We start from the raw sequence: 19,388 nt of genomic DNA, 5'->3' as shown, positions 1-19,388 counted from the left end.
ATAGGTGGGAATATTCCCAGTTTTGTTTTTCTTTTAATTCTTAAAGTTATATATTCAGAAAGGAAAAGGGGGAAGAAAAGTTGCTTTCCATGTAAAAGATCACAAGCCATCAGACTGATGGTATATCATTTTAAGTGCATATGGTATGAATGATTTCTGTCTTTATTAACTTCCAATTACTTTAATTTCTCAGGGTGTGGCAATAGCAACCTCAAAACCCCAAAGAAACAAACTTTGTAGCATGGTTCAGAATGACTTTTATGTTTTACTGAACAGGGCTGGCTTGTGGGAGAATCACAGTATCTGTGGAACGTGTTAAGACACAGAGTCACGATAGAGCCGCCGACACTTTCATTTGGCTGTTATACAGTCATTGTTCACAGAATCAGGATCCACACATCCATGCGAGTCTGTGCAATAAAGCCTGCATTACAAATCAGTGTAATCAGCTTGTTGCCTGACCCGTTTATTCTCTTTTTTTAGCATCACTGAGTGACAAATGTATAGCACGTGCATATAAGTTTTGTTGGTTGAAAATACCACAGTAGCAGACAGCACTCTTTAGAGACTGTGACTGAATTAACTACGATAAGTATCAGCATGCCTATGTTCCATACATCCTCCATTTCTAGTTTGACCAGTGCATGTGTTTTATGGGAATACACCATTATTATTCTATCTAAATAAATGAAGGACATGAATTTGCATCATTTTTCACTCAGGTAGTGCTATGTATTATCTAGCTATATTTGGGGAGGATCATTTTTTTAACCTTTAAATTATTCATGCATTTGGTGAGCATGTGTTTTACCATATGCTAGGCGTTGTTTTAGGCATGGGGATTAACAGAGGATGGGCAGACATTATTGCTGCTCTTCTGAATGGGAAAGTCTGACCCCATACCCTGAAATGAAGTATTAAACAATGAATAATATTGAATATATTATAATGAACAATACAAAATAAATATATGATACATGTTGGATAATGATAATATATTATCAATTACTTTAGTAAATTAAAGTCAGTAAAATAATTTAAAATTAGTAATTTCAAGTTATAGTATTATGCAGGGCCCAGTATGTTGTGGGAGGGATTTGGATTTTAGTCTAAGTGTAATGGGGTAACCTTGTAAAATTTTAGGCAAAGAAGTATTGAGACCTGGTGTAGGTTACAGACTATAATTTTGCTTCTATGTGAAGAGTAGATTGAGCAGAAATAGAATAGCCAATATGTACAATAATAGATGCTCAGCATAATTAGTCGTTAGGGTAAGGCAGATCAAACTATAATGAGATACTATAATGAGATATCACTTCACATCCACTATGAAGACTATAATCAAAATGACAGATATAGCTGGCAAGGATGTGGAGGAACTGGCACCTCAGATATTGTTGGTAATAATGTAGACCATTTCTCAAAAAATTAAAGATAGAGTGAACCATATGACCCAACAATTCTACTCCTGTGTATATTGTTATTGTTGTTGTTCAATTATTCAGTCATGTCTGATTCTTTGCGACCCCAAGGACTGCAGCGCACCAGGCTTCCCTGTCCTTCACCATCTCCCGGAGTTTGCTCAAATTCATGGCCATTGAGTTGTGATGCCATCCAACCATCTCATCTTCTGTTGTCCCCTTCTCTTCCTGTCTTCAATCTTTCCAAGCATCAGGGGCTTTTACAGTGAATTGGTTTTTCACATCAGGTGGCCAAAGTATTGGAGCTTCAGCTTCAGCATCAGTCCTTCCAATGAATATTCCTAGGTATATACCCAGGACAAATAAAAATATATACTCATGGAAGTACTTGTATATGCATATTGAGAGCAGCATCATTCATAATAGCCAAAAGGTGGAAATAATTCAAAGGTCCATAGCTGATGAATTGACAAATGGATATATAAAATGTGCTGTATCCATACAGTGCAATATTATCGAGCCATGAAAAGGAGTGAAGTACTGATAAATGCTACAACAAAGTTGACTTTAGAAAACATTGTGCTAAGTAAGATAAGTCAGAGAAGACTAGATATTATAGGATTCCTTTTATATGAAATGTCCAGAACTGGCAAATATGTAGAGACTGAAGTAGATTAATGTTTGCCTAGGGGTGGAGTGTAGGGATGAGGGCTGATTTAGTGGGTACGAGGCTTCTTTTGGGGGGTGATGAAAATGTTCTGAAATTAGATAGTGGTGATCGTTGTACAACTCAGTGACTACACTAAATCTATTGACTTGTACACTTACACAGGTGAATTGGACAATATGTGTATTATATATTTGTAAAGATGTCAAAGAAAATAAAAAAAAGAAAAAAAACATAAATTTTTTAAAAAAATTAAAAAAAAATAAATAAAAACAAGAGAGGAGTCTGGTAAGAACATGGGCTTTGAGGCTGGCCTTCTTGCTATGGTTCACAACTGGCATACTTGGGGAAAATGTGCCAGATACATTCATACTAGCTGTCAGAATGACTTCTGATCACCCTCCGTATTCATACACCAGCCCTGCAAAATGACCATCATTTCTCTGAACCAGCCCTGCACTTTTGTTTCTGCTTACCTTTCTTTAGACTCGGCTATGTCTTTCTTTTCATACTGTTCATGGGGTTCTCAAGGCAAGAATACTGAAGTGGTTTGCCGTTCCCTTCTTCAGTGGACCACATTCTGTCAGACCTCTCCACTGTGACCCGCCTGTCTTGGGTTGCCCCACAGGCATGGCTTAGTTTCATTGAGTTAGACAAGGCTGGAGTCCTAGTGTGATTAGACTGACTAGTTTTCTGTGAGTATGGTTTCAGTGTGTCTGCCCTCTGATGCCCTCTTGCAACACCTACCATCTTACTTGGGTTTCTCTTCCCTTGGGCGTGGGGTATCTCTTCATGGCTGCTCCAGCAAAGGGCAGCTGCTGCTCCTTACCTTGGACAAAGGGTATGTCCTCACTGCCACCCTTCCTGACCTTCAATGTGGGATGGTTTCTCTAGGCCCTCCTGCACCTGCGCAGCCACTGCTCCTTGGACATGGAGTTGCTCCTCCCTGCCGTCACCCCTGGCCTCTGACGTGGGGTGGCTCCTCCCGACTGCCGCCCCTGGCCTCAGATGTGGGGTAGCTCCTCTTGGCCGCCTGGCTTCGGGACAGTATGAAAAGGCAAAATGATAGGATACTGAAAGAAGAACTCCCCAGGTCAGTAGGTGCCCAACACGCTACTGGAGATCAGTGGAGAAATAACTCCAGAAATAATGAGGGGATGGAGCCAAAGCAAAAACAATGCCCAGCTATGGATGTGACCGGTGATAGAAGCAAGGTCCAATGCTGTCAAGAGCAATATTGCATAGGAACCTGGAATGTCAGGTCCATGAATCAAGGCAAATCGGAATTGGTCAAACAAGAGATGGCAAGAGTGAACGTTGACATTTTAGGAATCAGCAAACTAAAATGGACTGGAATGAGTGAATTTAACTCAGATGACCATTATATCTACTGTGGGCAGGAATCCCTCAGAAGAAATGGAGTAGCCATCATGGTCAACAAAAGAGTCCGAAATGCAGTACTTGGATGCAATCTCAAAAATGACAGAATGATCTCTGTTCATTTCTAAGGCAAACCATTCAATATCACAGTAATCCAAGTCTATGCTCCAACCAGTAACGCTGAAGAAACTGAAGTTGAATGGTTCTATGAAGACCTACAAGACCTTTTAGAACTAACACCTCAAAAAGATGTCCTTTTCATTATAGAGGACTGGAATGCAAAAGTAGGAAGTCAAGAAACAGCTGGAGTAACAGGCAAATTTGGCCTTGGAATGTGGAATGAAGCAGGGCAAAGACTAATAGAGTTTTGCCAAGAAAATGCACTGGTCATAGTAAACACCCTCTTCCAACAACACAAGAGAAGACTCTACACATGGACATCACCAGATGGTCAACACCGAAATCAGATTGATTATATTCTTTGCAGCCAAAGATGGAGAAGCTCTATACAGTCAACAAAAACAAGACCAGGAGCTGACTGTGGCTCAGATCATGAACTCCTTATTGCCAAATTCAGACTCAAATTGAAGAAAGTAGGGAAAACCGCTGGACCATTCAGGTATGACCTAAATCAAATCCCTTATGATTATACAGTGGATGTGAGAAATAGATTTAAGGGCCTAGATCTGATAGATAGAGTGCCTGATGAACTATGGAATGAGGTTCGTGACACTGTACAGGAGACAGGGATCAAGACCATCCCCATGGAAAAGAAATGCAAAAAAGCAAAATGGCTGTCTGGGGAGGCCTCACAAATAGCTGTGAAAAGAAGGGAGGCAAAAAGCAAAGGAGAAAAGGAAAGATATAAGCATCTGAATGCAGAGTTCCAAAGAATAGCAAGAAGAGATAAGAACGCCTTCTTCAGCAATCAATGCGAAGAAATAGAGCAAAAGAACAGAATGGGAAAGACTAGAGATCTCTTCAAGAAAATTAGAGCTACCAAGGGAACATTTCATGCAAAGATGGGCTCAATAAAGGACAGAAATGGTATGGACTTAACAGAAGCAGAAGATATTAAGAAGAGGTGGCAAAAATACACAGAAGAACTGTACAAAAAAGATCTTCACGACCCAGATAATCACGATGGTGTGATCACTCACGTAGAGCCAGACATTCTGGAATGTGAAGTCAAGTGGGCCTTAGAAAGCATCACTACGAACACAGCTAGTGGAGGTGATGGAATTCCAGTTGAGCTCTTTCAAATCCTGAAAGATGATGCTGTGAAAGTGCTGCAGTCAATATGCCAGCAAATTTGGAAAACTCAGCAGTGGCCACAGGACTGGAAAAGGTCAGTTTTCACTCCAATCCCAAAGAAAGGCAATGCCAAGGAATCCTCAAACTACCACAAAATTGCACTCATCTCACACGCTAGTAAAGTAATGCTCAAAATTCTCCAAGCCAGGCTTCAGCCATACGTGAACCGTGAACTTCCTGATCTTCAAGCTGGTTTTAGAAAAGGCAGAAGAACCAGAGATCAAATTGCCAACATCTGCTGGATCATGGAAAAAGCAAGAGAGTTCCAGAAAAACATCTATTTCTGCTTTATTGACTATGCCAAAGCCTTTGACTGTGTGGATCACAACAAACTGTGGAAAATTCTGAAAGAGATGGGAATACCAGACCACCTGACCTGCCTCTTGAGAAATCTGTATGCAGGTCAGGAAGCAACAGTTAGAACTGGACATGGAACAACAGACTGGTTCCAAATAGGAAAAGGAGTGAGTCAAGGCTGTATATTGTCACCCTACTTATTTAACTTCTATGCAGAGTACATCCTGAGAAACACTGGGCTGGAAGACGCACAAGCTAGAATCAAGATTGCTGGGAGAAATATCAATAATCTCACATATGCAGATGATACCACCCTTAAGGCAGAAAGTGAAGAGGAGCTAAAGAGCCTCTTGATGAAAGTGAAAGAGGAGAGTGAAAAAGTTGGCTTACAGCTCAACATTCAGAAAACGAAGATCATGGCATCTGGTCCCATCCCTTCCTGGCAAATAGATGGGGAAACAGTGGAAACAGTGTCAGACTTTTTTTTTTTTGAGCTCTAAAATCACTGCAGATGGTGACTGCAGCCATGAAATTAAAAGATGCTTACTCCTTGGAAGAAAAGTTATGACCAACCTAGATAGCATATTCAAAAGCAGAGATGTTACTTTGCCGACTAAGGACCATCTAGTCAAGGCTATGGTTTTTCCTGTGGTCATGTATGGATGTGAGAGTTGGACTGTGAAGAAGGCTGAGTGCCGAAGAATTGATGCTTTTGAAGTGTGGTGTTGGAGAAGACTCTTGAGGGTCCCTTGGACTGCTAGGAGATCCAACCAGTCCATTCTGAAGGAGATCAGCCCTGGGATTTCTTTGGAAGGAATGATGCTAAAGCTGAAACTCCAGTACTTTGGCCACCAACTGATGTCTTTCTTTTCCTTGTCTTTCTGTTAGGAAAAAATAATGTTACTAAATCTACAAGTTTAATTCAAATTCCTCCTTGAAACTCACCTTGATTTCCCAGTAATATATTGTTGTTTTCTGTGGGTTCATTTCACGTGGCTTGTGCCTCTGTAAGATCTTAACCACATAGCATTTCAAGATCCATTTTGAATTCACTTTTTCTCTTCCTCTCTCGCTTCCTCTCTCTCTTATCTCCTTCCCTTCCTTCCTTTCATCTGCTCCAGCCTGTGTTCTCTCTCTCCTTCCATTCCTTTTTGACAATCAAAAGGAAGTTTCTCTGATATTTTAAAGTCCCCAAATCTATCTTCTCCCATTTGATATCTGTAGATTTGCTTGGGCTTCCCTGATGGCTTAGTGGTAAGGATGCCTGCCAGTGCAGGAGATGCAGGTCAATCCTGGGTAGGAAGATCCCCTGGAGAAGGGAATGGGAACCCAATCCAGTATTCTTGCCTGAAAAATTCCATTTATAGAGAAGCCTGCAAATTACTTGTATAGGCTGGCAGTTTCAAACAGTATATAATAAGCAATTCTGAAAATAATCAATTCAATAAATACTTATTAAACACCTCCTATGTACCAGGCATCAGTTCCTAGGAATACAGCAGAGAACAACAGGTATCTTCTTTGAGATTATTTAAGATCAGAAAATGACAGCTGTACTGCAGAGACTTATACTGAGTAATAGGAGAAGGAATAAAGACATCTTAAGATTAAATGGCCAGGGAATATCAGTGAGGAGATATGACCTGAAGTGTGATCTGAATGACAGAAAGGAGCAGAATATCCTCCAGATACAGGGAGAAGTTCATGTGTAGGCCCTAGGGTCAGAAGGTGCTTGGACCAAAAGAATGTTTCCTGTGATGAGAGTTTGGTGGGCAAAGGAGTGAGAGAGGCAGCAATGCAGTTGGAGAACTAGCCAGGGGCTGGATCTTCTTTTTCTCATTTCCATGGAAGGAGTTTTGTTCTAATTAAAATGAGAAGCCACAAAAGAAAATGTGTGTGCATGTGTACCAGTTTCCAAATTTGTTGAAATTTGGGATTTCATGTTTAAAACTTTCTAAGGTCTCTGAAAAAGTAACATTCCAGTCCAAGAAGTGTAAAAGAGAAGTGAAGAGATGATCAGGAGAAGGTGGAACTCACATAGCTAAGGGTCAAACTGGAAAAGAATGGAACTTACAAAACACTGGACTTCAAGTGATAAAGGATAACATTTAGAGATGTTGTTACCAGAAGTTACACAATATGTATTGTGGGCTTCTTGTTTTTGCATAATCAAATTCCAGCTTAAATGACAGAGGAAGGAATTATTTTCTTTTTTTTTAATTATTATTTTTTTTTAATTTTAAAATCTTTAATTCTTACATGTGTTCCAGGAATTATTTTCTATCAGAAAACTTTAAAAGCCTTTCTTACTGTCACACAGAAGAGTGTGTGTGTCTTGTAATGAAACTGAAAATAAGATGTGATTGGTTAGTGAGACAAAGAAGTGTAGCATCACATTCTTAGGCCAGAATTGTAAAGAACATTTTGAAAGGAATAACGTATTCAAGTAGAAATCCATTGAATATACCCAAAGGTTTCATAATGTTTATTCATTTTAGACATTGGAAACTTTACTTCTAGGAATTTATCTTAAGGAAGAGATCTTAAATCTGCGTAAACATTTACCAGCAAGTATGTTCAACAGTTTTGTAAAACTAATAAAAATTTGGAAACCTTCTAAATATCCAGTAATGGGACAATGGTTAAATAAATACTCTAAGCAATGCAATGCTAAGAATTTTTTTCCATAAAGTATGGTTAAGTGAAAAATATGACATTTTCCAATTAGTGATAGTTATATGCAAATAAATTAGGTAAAAAAAAAACATCTGTACTTTATTCCTAGTTCTGAGATTGTATATTAAGAACTCAGGAAGGAAACTTGTCCCAAATATTAACAGTGGTTATTTCTGAGAGACTGGATAACAGAAAATTTTAAATCTTCTTTTAATTTTTCTCCTTTTTAATTTATTTTCTTAAATTTCTAATGCAAATATAAGTAAAAATTCGTAGAAATTTATTAATCAAAAATTAATTAATAAAATAGCTGAAGATTTACCTACTGCTTACCATGCTCTAAATGCTTTATTTTATCATAAGTAAGTTGATTTAATGCTTACCATCATTTTTTGAAACAGGTAATCCCATTTAGTGTTGACAAAATTGAAGCACAGAGATGTTAGTAATACACCCAAATCACACATCTAGCTAACACTGATGCTAGATTTAGAATCCCAGGCATTTGGATACTATGCTCCTTGCAAATACCTAAACAGAAAGTAAAAAGTTTGTTACCAGACACAGAATGAGAACTGTTTCTTCAACTTCACTGTTGAGAGTTTGTCACCAGCTCCTCAGTGAGGAGTGGCTCAAGATTACATGTCATCTATTAACAATTTTACAGAACGTGGATTTTCTTATGGAATATGAATTATATCATTTTCTATGAGCCTTTCAAATTTTTTGATTAAACGCATCTCATTTATAGGTACTTAGACAAGAGGCCACCTGACCTGCCTCTTGAGAAACCTCTATGTAGGTCAGGAAGCAACAGTTTGAACTGGACATGGAACAACAGACTGGTTCCAAATAGGAAAAGGAGTATGTCAAGGCTGTCTATTGTCACTCTGCTTATTTAACTTATATGCAGAGTACATCATGAGAAACACTGGGCTGGAAGAAGCACAAGCTGGAATTAAGATTGCCTGGAGAAATATCAATAACCTCAGATATGCAGATGACACCACCCTTATGGCAGAAAGTGAAGAGGAACTAAAAAGCCTCTTGATGAAAGTGAAAGAGGAGAGCGAAAAAGTTGGCTTAAAGCTCAACATTCAGAAAACGAAGATCATGGCATCTAGTCCCATCACTTCATGGCAAATAGATGGGGAAACAGTGAAAACAGTGTCAGACTTTCTTTTTGGGGGCTCCAAAATCACTGCAAATGGTGATTGCAGCCATGAAATTAAAAGACACTTACTCCTTGGAAGGAAAGTTATGACCAACCTAAATAGCATATTAAAAAGCAGAGACATTACTTTGTCAACAAAGGTCAAAATCGTGTATGGATGTGAAAGTTGGACTGTGAAGAAAGCTGAGGGCTGAAGAATTGATGCTTTTGAACTGTGGTGTTGGAGAAGACTCTTGAGAGTCCCTTGGACTGCAAGGAGATCCAACCAGTTCATCCTAAGGGAGAGGGAGATCAGTGCCGGGTGTTCATTGGAAGGACTGATGCTCAAGCTGAAATTCCAATACTTTGGCCACCTCATGCAAAGTGTTGACTCATTGGAAAAGACCCTGGTGCTGGGAGGGATTGGGGGCAGGAGAAGGGGACGACAGAGGATGAGATGGCTGGATGGCATCACCAACTTGATGGACATGAGTTTGGGTAAACTCCGGGAGTTGGTGATGGACAGGGAGGGCTGGCATGCTGGAATTCATGGGGTCACAAAGAGTCAGACATGACTGAGTGACTGAACTGAACTGAGACAAGAGGCTTCATGAGTCAAGATTCTGATGTCTCTCCAATGAGAAAAACCAGGTAAGCTTATTTCGCATAATGTCTTTAGACTCTAATTTCACCAGATTTGCAATGTACTATCCCACTTCCACTTATTGTGGCCTTGTATCAGATGGCTTGGACTGGCCCTTGTCACGTATACCTTTTATAAGGTTAGACTATATTTTAGCAAAAAGAGGACACAATAAGAGACATGAAAAAGTAGCCTTTACAGTAGGAATGAAACTGGAATAAGATGTCAAATGAGACTGTGATGGGAACTGCCCATAACCATGACACTAGCATGTATCATGTAACAGATATAATTATTATTATTAACTGAAGTTTGCTGATTCATAATATTATGTTAGTTTCAAGTTTATAGCAAAGTGATTCAGTTATATATATTAATATATAGATAGATATTAATAGATATTCTTTTTCAGATTCTTTTCCATTATAGCTTATTACAAGATATTGAATATAGTTCCCTGTGCTATGTAGTAGGTCCTTGTTGTTTATCTATTTTATATATAGTGGTGTTTATCTGTTAACTCCATATTCCTAAGTTATTACCTGTGCCTTTCCCCTCTAACAACCCTAAGTTTATTTTCTTTGTCTGTGAGTCTGTTTCATAAAATAGATTTTATTAATAAGTGCTTGCTAAGTGCATATAATACATGTAATTCCCCCTACTCAAAACAGTCTGTGAGATGGGTGCCATCTTTCTCCCCGCTCAGGCAGAGAGAGGTAAATTGCCCGAGGCCACGCAGCCAGCCCTAGTGCTTTTCATCACAAGCTTTCTTCTGCTTCCGCAAAAGCAAATGGCTTCTTTCACAGCCAACACACTATCTTTCTGTTCCTTCTTCAAATAGCAATCCTTAAATTACTATTTTCATTATTGTTTTACTTCTACTAAGTGATAAAGAAATGAAAGTTTTTCTTTTTGTGGGCTTTCAATGTTCTTTGTGAGAGACCTTTTCCCTCTTATTATTAAAACTCTTTGCTGAAATGTCTGTGTTCCTTCAGCTGCCCCTGAGGATTCATGATCCTGAGTTGCGCTGGCAGAGAACGTGATGGTTCACTGTATGGGGCTCTGGGAATAGGCTGATCATCATGAAATGATTTCAGTAGGCACTGAGTCAGGATGGCTGGAAGCCTTTGGAATTTGACAAATTCACACCCTTCTTTATTTACCTGTCACTGTGCCTTACTCTGTGTCTGAATATGGCTGAGGAACAGGGCTGTCAGCCCTTTTGCTCAGGAACACCCAGAGTAAAGCAGAGTGACAGGTAAATAAAGAAGGGTGTGGTTTTCTTGCTGTTGCGTCTGTGTCTAGCCTGCCTGCTGTACAGCATCTGAGGCTGCCTCTGCAGGAGCCTGCCCTTGTCAGAGGACTGGGCTCACTCTTAGCCAGCTGGGAGATCAGAGCCATGTTTCGGTCACAGCCCCTCTGTCTCTGCCAGCTGCTTGCCAGAAATCCTTAACTGGTTGTCAGCAGTTATGCTCTGGTCCTTCAGATTGGACACTCTCATTTGAACGCATTGTCACTTCAGTTTGGGTCATTTTCAACTAGTTTTAAACATGGCAGCTTTTTCCCATCGGCATTCTATACTGACTCCCACTCTCCTGTCTTGAAAAAGGCAGTCCCTTTCACCTTGCTGTTTAGCACACAGTCTACGTGTTACAGTGTTTATAACCTCACTTTCAGTGTTGCCTTTCTCTTCTATCCCATTCTTCAATGAATTATAATGCATCTTTAAAGGATGTTCACTTTTTCCCTTAAAACAACAGCAACAAAAATCAGTGTTCATTTTACAAAATCAAAGGGGTGAAAAAGAGAAAATGAAAATTATGTGCAATTAAGGTGCCCAGACATTATTGCTATTGTCATTATGCAAGTGTCTTCCGTTTGTATTGGTGCCTGTGTCCTATACATTACAGGTAGAGGTATGCTTACGGCTGTACAGCAATGAAAATTGCCTTTAAAATTAGCCTGCTGGTCAAAGAAGGTGGACATATTTGTTTGAGATAATTGTTATTTTGTTTAAGCTAATGCTAATTTTTTCCCTTTGAAGAAGTTATAACATGCATCCATTATAGTACACAAATATTCAGTGCATAATTTGTCTTGCATATGTATATACCTGTGTAATAACCCCCCAAGATTAAGACAGAATGTCTTCAGCAACCCTCACCTAAGAAGACCCCCTCATGGCCCATCCCAGTCAATAACCCCTCTTCCCTAAGAGGACTGTTCTGATCCTTATCATCTTAAATTAGTTTTGTCACTTCTTGAACTTTATATAAATGGAATCATCCAGTCATTCCTTTGGTGTCTGATTTCTTTTGCTTAATATTATGTCTGTAAAAGTCATCCATGTTGTTGCATGAACAGTAGTTTGTTCTTTAGAAAAATTTGGCTGCATAGTATTACTTGTGTGAATACACTGCAGTTGATTTTGTTGATGAACATTCTGGATTGTTTCCACTTTTAGGCTTCGATGAATAGAGATGCTATTTTGATTAAAGGTGAGACCTTTGTAGTGTTTGCACTGGTAGTGATTGCACTGTTGCCCAACTTCTCCCTCTGCCCAGTCCAGCTCTCTTTCCTCCCAATCCCACTACCAATTTTGAAGGACTCCTTAATAATCTTCTCTAATGGTGTTAATTCTGTTTCACAGTTCACTTTCTGAAAACCTGACCCTCAAGAGCAGCTTTGATGAATGTGTTATGTTATGTCATGTTGTCGGTGCTGGGTTTTTTCTTTCCCTCTAAGACTTGAAAATGCTGAACCCTAGAAGTCAAGTCTTCATAAGGTCCTGGTCATAAAACAGACATAACTTGACATATCAGGTGCACTGTCAGATTGAATGTCATGGTGAAAAGTAATTTCCTAAGCACAGACGTGATAGTTCTTTAGATTTTTAGGCAAAAGCTTCATGTAAAGTGAAAAAAGTGGTGTTGTAGGAGGTGTCATCTGGCTTTGACATACAGAATGAATTGAGAAGAAATCTTTTCTGGACAATTATAGAAGTTCTGACATACGGAAGCAATAAACATGGAGGGAGGAATGGATGGAAGGACCTTTGTGAAGGAAAGAGATCCAGCTTGAGGCATTGAGACTGTGTGTAGACTTGTCAGTGCAGAGGATGGGGAAGTTAACGATGACACCAGTGCTCTGAATCCACATGGCTGGGATTACATTTCTCATTCCGTTCATTTGGGCTTTGGGAAAGAGGAAAGAAGAGGGTGAAGAAGCATGCTTTTGAAAAAAAAGAAAAAGCATGTATGTGGATAAGAAGATGCAGGGTTTAGGAGATGCAGTTGGAACCATTTTATTCCATCAAAGAATAAAGATATTGGCCTTTTATGTACATGGGGATTCAAAAAATAGGGATAAAGATCTGGAGGTCATACCATATGTCAGTTATCTATTGCTGCATAACAGGTTACCCCAAGACTTATCAGCTGGTAAAAGACAAGATTTTTCTTAATTTACAGATCCTGTGGATCAGAAATCCAACTTAACTGGGTTTCTCATGGGGCGACTGTCATCTCAAGGCTTAACTGGGAAGGATTTGCTTCCAAGATCATTCACATGTCTGTTGGCAAGATTCACTTCCATGTGGGTTGTTGGGCTAAGTTTCAGTTCCTTGTGAGCTCTTGACCACCATCAGTTGGTTTCCAGCTGGCCCTGTCCACAGGGCAACAGACAGCAATGCTAACAGGGGATCGAGAAGCTTAGAGAGAGTGCCAGCAGAAGAGAGAAAAAGTGAGAAAGATGCGAGTCAGACTTGTTTGTAACTTGATCATGGAAATGACATCCCATCACCTTTGTTATATTCTGCTTGTTATGAGTGAGTCCCTAGGTTCTGCATGTACTCATGGAAAGCGGGGATCACAGAAAAGTGTGGGCCCAAGGAGGCAAGGATCATTGGGAACCCTGGCAAAAGCTGCCTACCACATCTAGATAAAGTAATGTTGGAGGACATGGTGCTGATACACTAGGAAGAGACTCTCCAAGCATTTTTGACTGCTTATAACTTTGTGATTAGGAACTTTCAGAAAAACATTAGAAACATTTTCCTTTGATAGAAGGTCATATGTCAGTGGAGGTGTTTTGGACGTTTATTAGTGCACTAAGTAACCTGATTTGAAAAGTGAACTGTGTGATACTGTAAAATATCAAACACTTTTCTAGCAAAAGCATATTACCTTTAATTACACTGATTTAAAGATGTTAATGTTTTTGTCAGAAATAATTTTTAAATGGATGTGTCAAGGTAAAAACAGCAGTTGTCAAGTGAAGAAAGAAGTAATTTGTGCCTGTGCTGTATGTCTTATGATCAATTGAGTCTTTAAATACTGAGCATTTGTGCTTACCATTTCTTTTCTAGAAAGCCCTCTGACAGTGAGGGATTCAAACTGCTGGAATGCTATTGTTTGTGGTAAATATTTGTCCTATGACTAGGGAATTAAATTTGGTTTCTACCCTGTAATATAGACAAAAGCATCACGAAGAAGTGAAAGCATTTAAGCAATTCACCAATTGGTCTAACACACAGCATAAGCAAAGCATTCTGGGTGATTACAGAGTGGAATAATAATAATAGTAATGATGACTACTCTTTGATGAGAGCAAATCAGGTGACTTAAAGCACTTGAAAGTGCTTTAAGCTATTAATTTCTTCAGCAAGTCTTTGTTATTGGGCAGTGAAAAGGAGGGCTTTTGCTTGACCTCTATGGCAGGGTTTCATAGCAGTGGCTTTATTGACATTCTGAGTCATGTAATTCTTTGTTGTAAGGGGTGGCAGGGCTGTCCTGTGCATTGTAAGATGTTGAGCAGCATTCCTGGCTTCTATCCACTGGATGCCAATAGCTTTGCTCCTCCCACCCAAGTTGTGACAATGAAATATGTTTCCAGACATTGCCAGGTGTACCTGGGGGTGGAAGGAGAAAGGCAAAACCATCACATTATGGAAATTAACACAACTTTGCAATTAACATTCTAAACTAACAAGAGGTACTGTTATTTCACTTGTACCTGTTGCACTTATGAACAGGTTGTCTTTTTTTTTCCATTTTATTTTTTATTTAAAAAATTTTTTTATTTTTGCTTTATTTTACTTTACAATACTGTGTTGGTTTTGCCATACATTGACATGAATCCACCACGGGTGTACATGAGTTCCCAAACATGAACCCCCCTCCCATCTCCCACCCCGTATCATCTCTCTGGATCATCCCCGTGCACCAGCCCCAAGCATCCTGTATCCTGCATCAGGTTGTCTTTTCTCTTGATCCTCGAAAGCAAAATTCTATATGCTATATACAAGACAATTCATTCTTTTATTCATTGAGCCAATAAACATCCATTAGACACATCCATTGAGTGCCTACTGCATGCAATCAACTTTAACTTGGCATTGTAAAGAATAAAGAAAAAAAAATAGTGCATACAAATTTTTTTTCCTCCAGAAGCTTGAGATCTTAGAGGGGGTGGAGTAGATATTTAGGCCATGAATGTGTATAGCTATAGTGCAAGTAGGAAGCATTAAATTTGACAAAATAAAGAGATAAAATTTATGAAATGTTTTAAAGGAGGGGAACTCTTGGTTTTCTTTTGTACATCAGTGGTAGATGAGAAGCTCATTTCTGGGCTGGGATTCTGTAATCTGAGTTTAATAGGGTGAGGTTGACCTACAGTTTGGGGTATGAGATTAGACTGAAGTTAGAACTAGACCGCAGGAATTAAACATCAAATCCAAGAGGCCAGAGAGAGAGACAGAGATGGAAACTCCCTCTGAAGCTTAATGTGGGTTCTCAGCCAGAAATGGCAAAATGGAGGAAGCATGCATGCATGCTAAGTCACTTCAGTCGTGTCCAACTCTTTGTGACCCTATGGACTGTAGCCCACCAGGCTCCTCTGTCCATGGGTTTCTCCAGGCAAGAATACTGATGATGCCATGCCCTCCTCTAGGGAATCTTCCCAACCCAGGGACTGGACCTGCATCTCTTTTGTCTCCTGCACTGGCAGGTGGGTTCTTTACCACTAGCGCCTCCTGGGAAGCCTGGAAGAAGCACATGTGTGTTGTTAGTTGCTCAGTTGTGTCTGACTCTTCGCAGCCCCATGGACTGTAGCCCACCAGCCTGCCAATGCAGGAGACCCAGGTCTGATTCCTGATCCCAGAAGATCCCACATGCCTTGGAGCAACTAAGACCATGTGCCACAACTACTGAGCCTGTGCTTTAGAACTTGGAAAAGCAACTACTGAGCTCACATGCCTAGAGTCTGTGTGCCTAGAGTCCACGGAATTCTCCAGGCAAGAATACTGGAGTGGATTGCTGTTTCCCTCTCCATGGGATCTTTCCCACCCAGGGACTGAACCCGGGTCTCTGGCACTGCAGGCAGATTCTTTACTTCTGAGCCAGCATATTTAAGACCAAAAATGTGAGGAACCTGGAGAACTTGTCCTGCAATACTGTTAAACAACATTTAGTCCCCTTTGTACAAATCTCTTAATGGCCAACGCACAGAGGGAGCTGTAAATGTACTGAACAGATTTGATGAGAGGGAGACCTCCCAGTGGGACCAAATTTATTTTTCTATTACTCATGGTATCCAGTTACTCAGGACTGGTATATGGAGAGCAATTCCAGTTGAATACAGGAGTAGAAGTGTAGCCATTAGAAGGTACCAAACACCTTCCACTGACCAGCCATGTGCCCCCCATCTCCTTCATTAGAGGTGTGTTGTTTGGATGAGCCTTCAAAAAAAAATTCTTCAGAGAGGATGTTATTAACCACAAATCTCATGGTGTTAAAATTCTTCAAGTCTATTCCAAGACTGTTAATAGGTATTACCTTAAAGAGTTTAAGCCATAGATTTGTTTTCGAAATGCCAGGTAAAGCAAATTAAACACATTTGTTTACTGCACAACTTGTCAGAGCCATTCAGATACATCACAGATCTCAAATGGAGGGATATAAATAGTATGAAACATTTCCAAATTATTTGATTACTAAACTGTTTTGTCCTGTCGCATCTCATGAGAACATGGTCTAGGCTACATGCTTTGTAGAGCCCTGCCTGCTTATGAATGAGTTTGTGAAATGAGAGACTATTGAGGGTACAGAAGGAAAAATTCATCAGCATGTGAATATTCACATGTCCCTCTCTTCACTTGCTAAACAAACATCTGGCTCTGCTGACATGGTTCCATCATTTCTACTCTACCAAATAGGTTTCTGTCTTGATCACTAGCTTCTTGATCTTTATAAAACATCACTGGACATGGTGAGGACATCCCTGGGCATGGTGAGGCCTGGAGATACTAGTTAATTACTCTGAAAAGGTCAAAGAGCAAATAGTAGGAGAAAAATAATAGTGAGGGGAAAATGAAAAGTGGGACCAGTTTGAAGAGCAGTTGTTGGTGTTAGCTTTCATGCATCTTAGTGTTTGAGAAAGAGGGAATATTTGGCAAGAGACTTCTCCTGGATGTTATAAGATTGATTTTTTAAAGAGGTTTATCTATTTCTTTATTTTTGGCAGTGCTGGGTCTTTGTTTCTGTGTGGGCTTTTCTCTAGTTGCAGCAGGTGGGGGCTACTGTCTGGTTGTGGTGCTTGGGCTTCTCCTTGTGTTGGCCTGTCTTGTTGGGAAGCACGGGCTCTAGGCACACAGGTTCTAGGCATGTGGGCTCAGTAGCTGCCTTCCCCAGTTCTAGAGCACAGGCTCAGTAGTTGTGGGAGGTGGGCTTAGTTGCTCTGAGGCATGTGGGATCTTCTGGGATTAGGCATCAGACCTGGGTCTCCTGCATTGGTAGGCAGATTCTTTACTACTGAGCTGCCAGGGGAGTCTACAAAAATAATTCTTAAGTTGACTTTTTTGCTTATCAAACTGTAATAAGCATTTAAATTGCTTTTTATTTACTGGTTACTAGGATACATTTCTTTAAATATAAAAATGAGTTGAAATGAAGCTTTTAAGATGGATCCAAAAAGTTTTTATAACCATTAAAATGTTGTTACAGGGAGTATTTAATTGGAATCAGAGCTTGTGGGTTAAAGTGAAAGAGGGTCACAGTATATGGATATCCTGGAAATAAAGGCTTAATGGAATGAATTGATGAATATCTCTTATTTTTATTTTCCCACTCGTGTTCTCAGAACAGCAAATATGCCCCATTTTCTAGGAACTGTTCCTCTTCTACTCCATGTGGTTCTGAGGAACTGCTGATCCCAGGTGATAGCCTTGTGGCCACAGGAATGGACACGTGAAAGAGTCCTGGCCAATCACGATCACCCATTCCCGCAGCTGCAGGTGCATGTGACTCAACCCAGGCCAATCAGAATCTTTCCCTGTGATTTTATATAGAGAGATGGTGAACTAAAGAAATGGTGATGGGATTAAGCAGGGGTGATGGAAACCTGGCATTGTCTGCATCCACATTTCTGTTACCACTCCATCCCTCATGCTGGCCACCAGGAAAAAGCCAGTCTATAGAAATGAAGGAAGGCACCAGCAGAATCTGAGTTGGGAAACAGAAGAAGATTGTAAAACATAATTACATTGTCTAAGTTACTGGGTTCCCTGTGACCAGCTTACCTCTGTACTCTCTTGTTAGTTTCTGTCCCTGGTAACCAAAGGCATCCTGGGGAATTATCCAGACATGTTCTGAGTGTTATGAGGACAGAAATGTATACATGACAATGATGAAGTAGAAGGGCCTTGAAGATGGAGAGAGAAGAGATTGCTGTCAATTTTCTCATGAGCTCTGTTTGCTCAGAGCAGAGGCTGATAGAAGACTGAGGGTGTGAGGAGGGAGTGGCAATCGTGAAGTGAGCAAAAACTGAGAAACTAATTTCATCTGCTCCTTGAGCTTGCTGCCTAACTGAAGTGATAAGGCAAGATGAGCTGGATGCCCTGGATGGTGATTTGATTTTGAATTACCTAAGTTTACTACCTAAAGATTGATCTTTCTTTTCTCTGATCCATTTATCACTATAGTTATGGTATATTGCCATAAAATACTTTTAGGGTGTATTACCATAACAAAATAAATGGCATATTATCATAATATAATACATACCCACACTTTTTATCATTTGCTTGTTTTAAGCACATCTTTATGGTTTGAAGAGGCTGTAGGTACAAAGAAAATATGATGCTTCTCCAGATTCATCTGGTGCAGTATTCAGGCTGTGGATGTGAGCAGGATGAAACGGTGGTAAAATCTACCCACATCTGGCTGGGCAGGGTTATTCACATCATCAATGCCAGGTGGCACCCACAGATCCTTCTCGTATCCATTCCCTGTGTATTTCTTTAGAAAATTCAGTTCTTCCCGCACAAATTCACATCTCACTTTGTGTCTTTGTGAAAGGCAGTAACTAAGCAGATGATATGCTTTGAAGTGGGAAGCATTTGAGTTCTTGAAAGAAAACACAGAGACCATATTGATTTTTCACTGTGAACCCAAAACATAAATGAGAGCACCACATCAGGGTTTTTTTTTTTTTCCCACCCCCCTTGGCATTTACTTTATTTTATTCTTCTATCCGTCTATTAAAAAATAAAGTTCTTACGATGCTGTCCCTGATCTTAGCATGTCACTTTCCTTCTCTTCTATTGCCTGTGTACGTAGGATTGATACCTAGTATAAACTGAATTTGAATCAGAAATCCATTTCCAAAGGCAACTAAACTGGGAAATTAATTTACCCTTTGGTCTGTGTGCATGCACGTGAGGTGTGGGCTTGGCTTAGTGGGAGGAGGTGGGCAATAGGCTTGTGGTCCTGGTCAGCAAACCCCTCATAAACTTGGCAGCAGGGCTAGGAAACCTCTAAACATAATGTAGGACCTTTTCTC

This window comes from Budorcas taxicolor, chromosome 1 (assembly GCF_023091745.1).
Source record: "Budorcas taxicolor isolate Tak-1 chromosome 1, Takin1.1, whole genome shotgun sequence".
Lineage (NCBI taxonomy): Eukaryota > Metazoa > Chordata > Mammalia > Artiodactyla > Bovidae > Budorcas > Budorcas taxicolor.
This window is presented reverse-complemented; position numbering follows the sequence as displayed.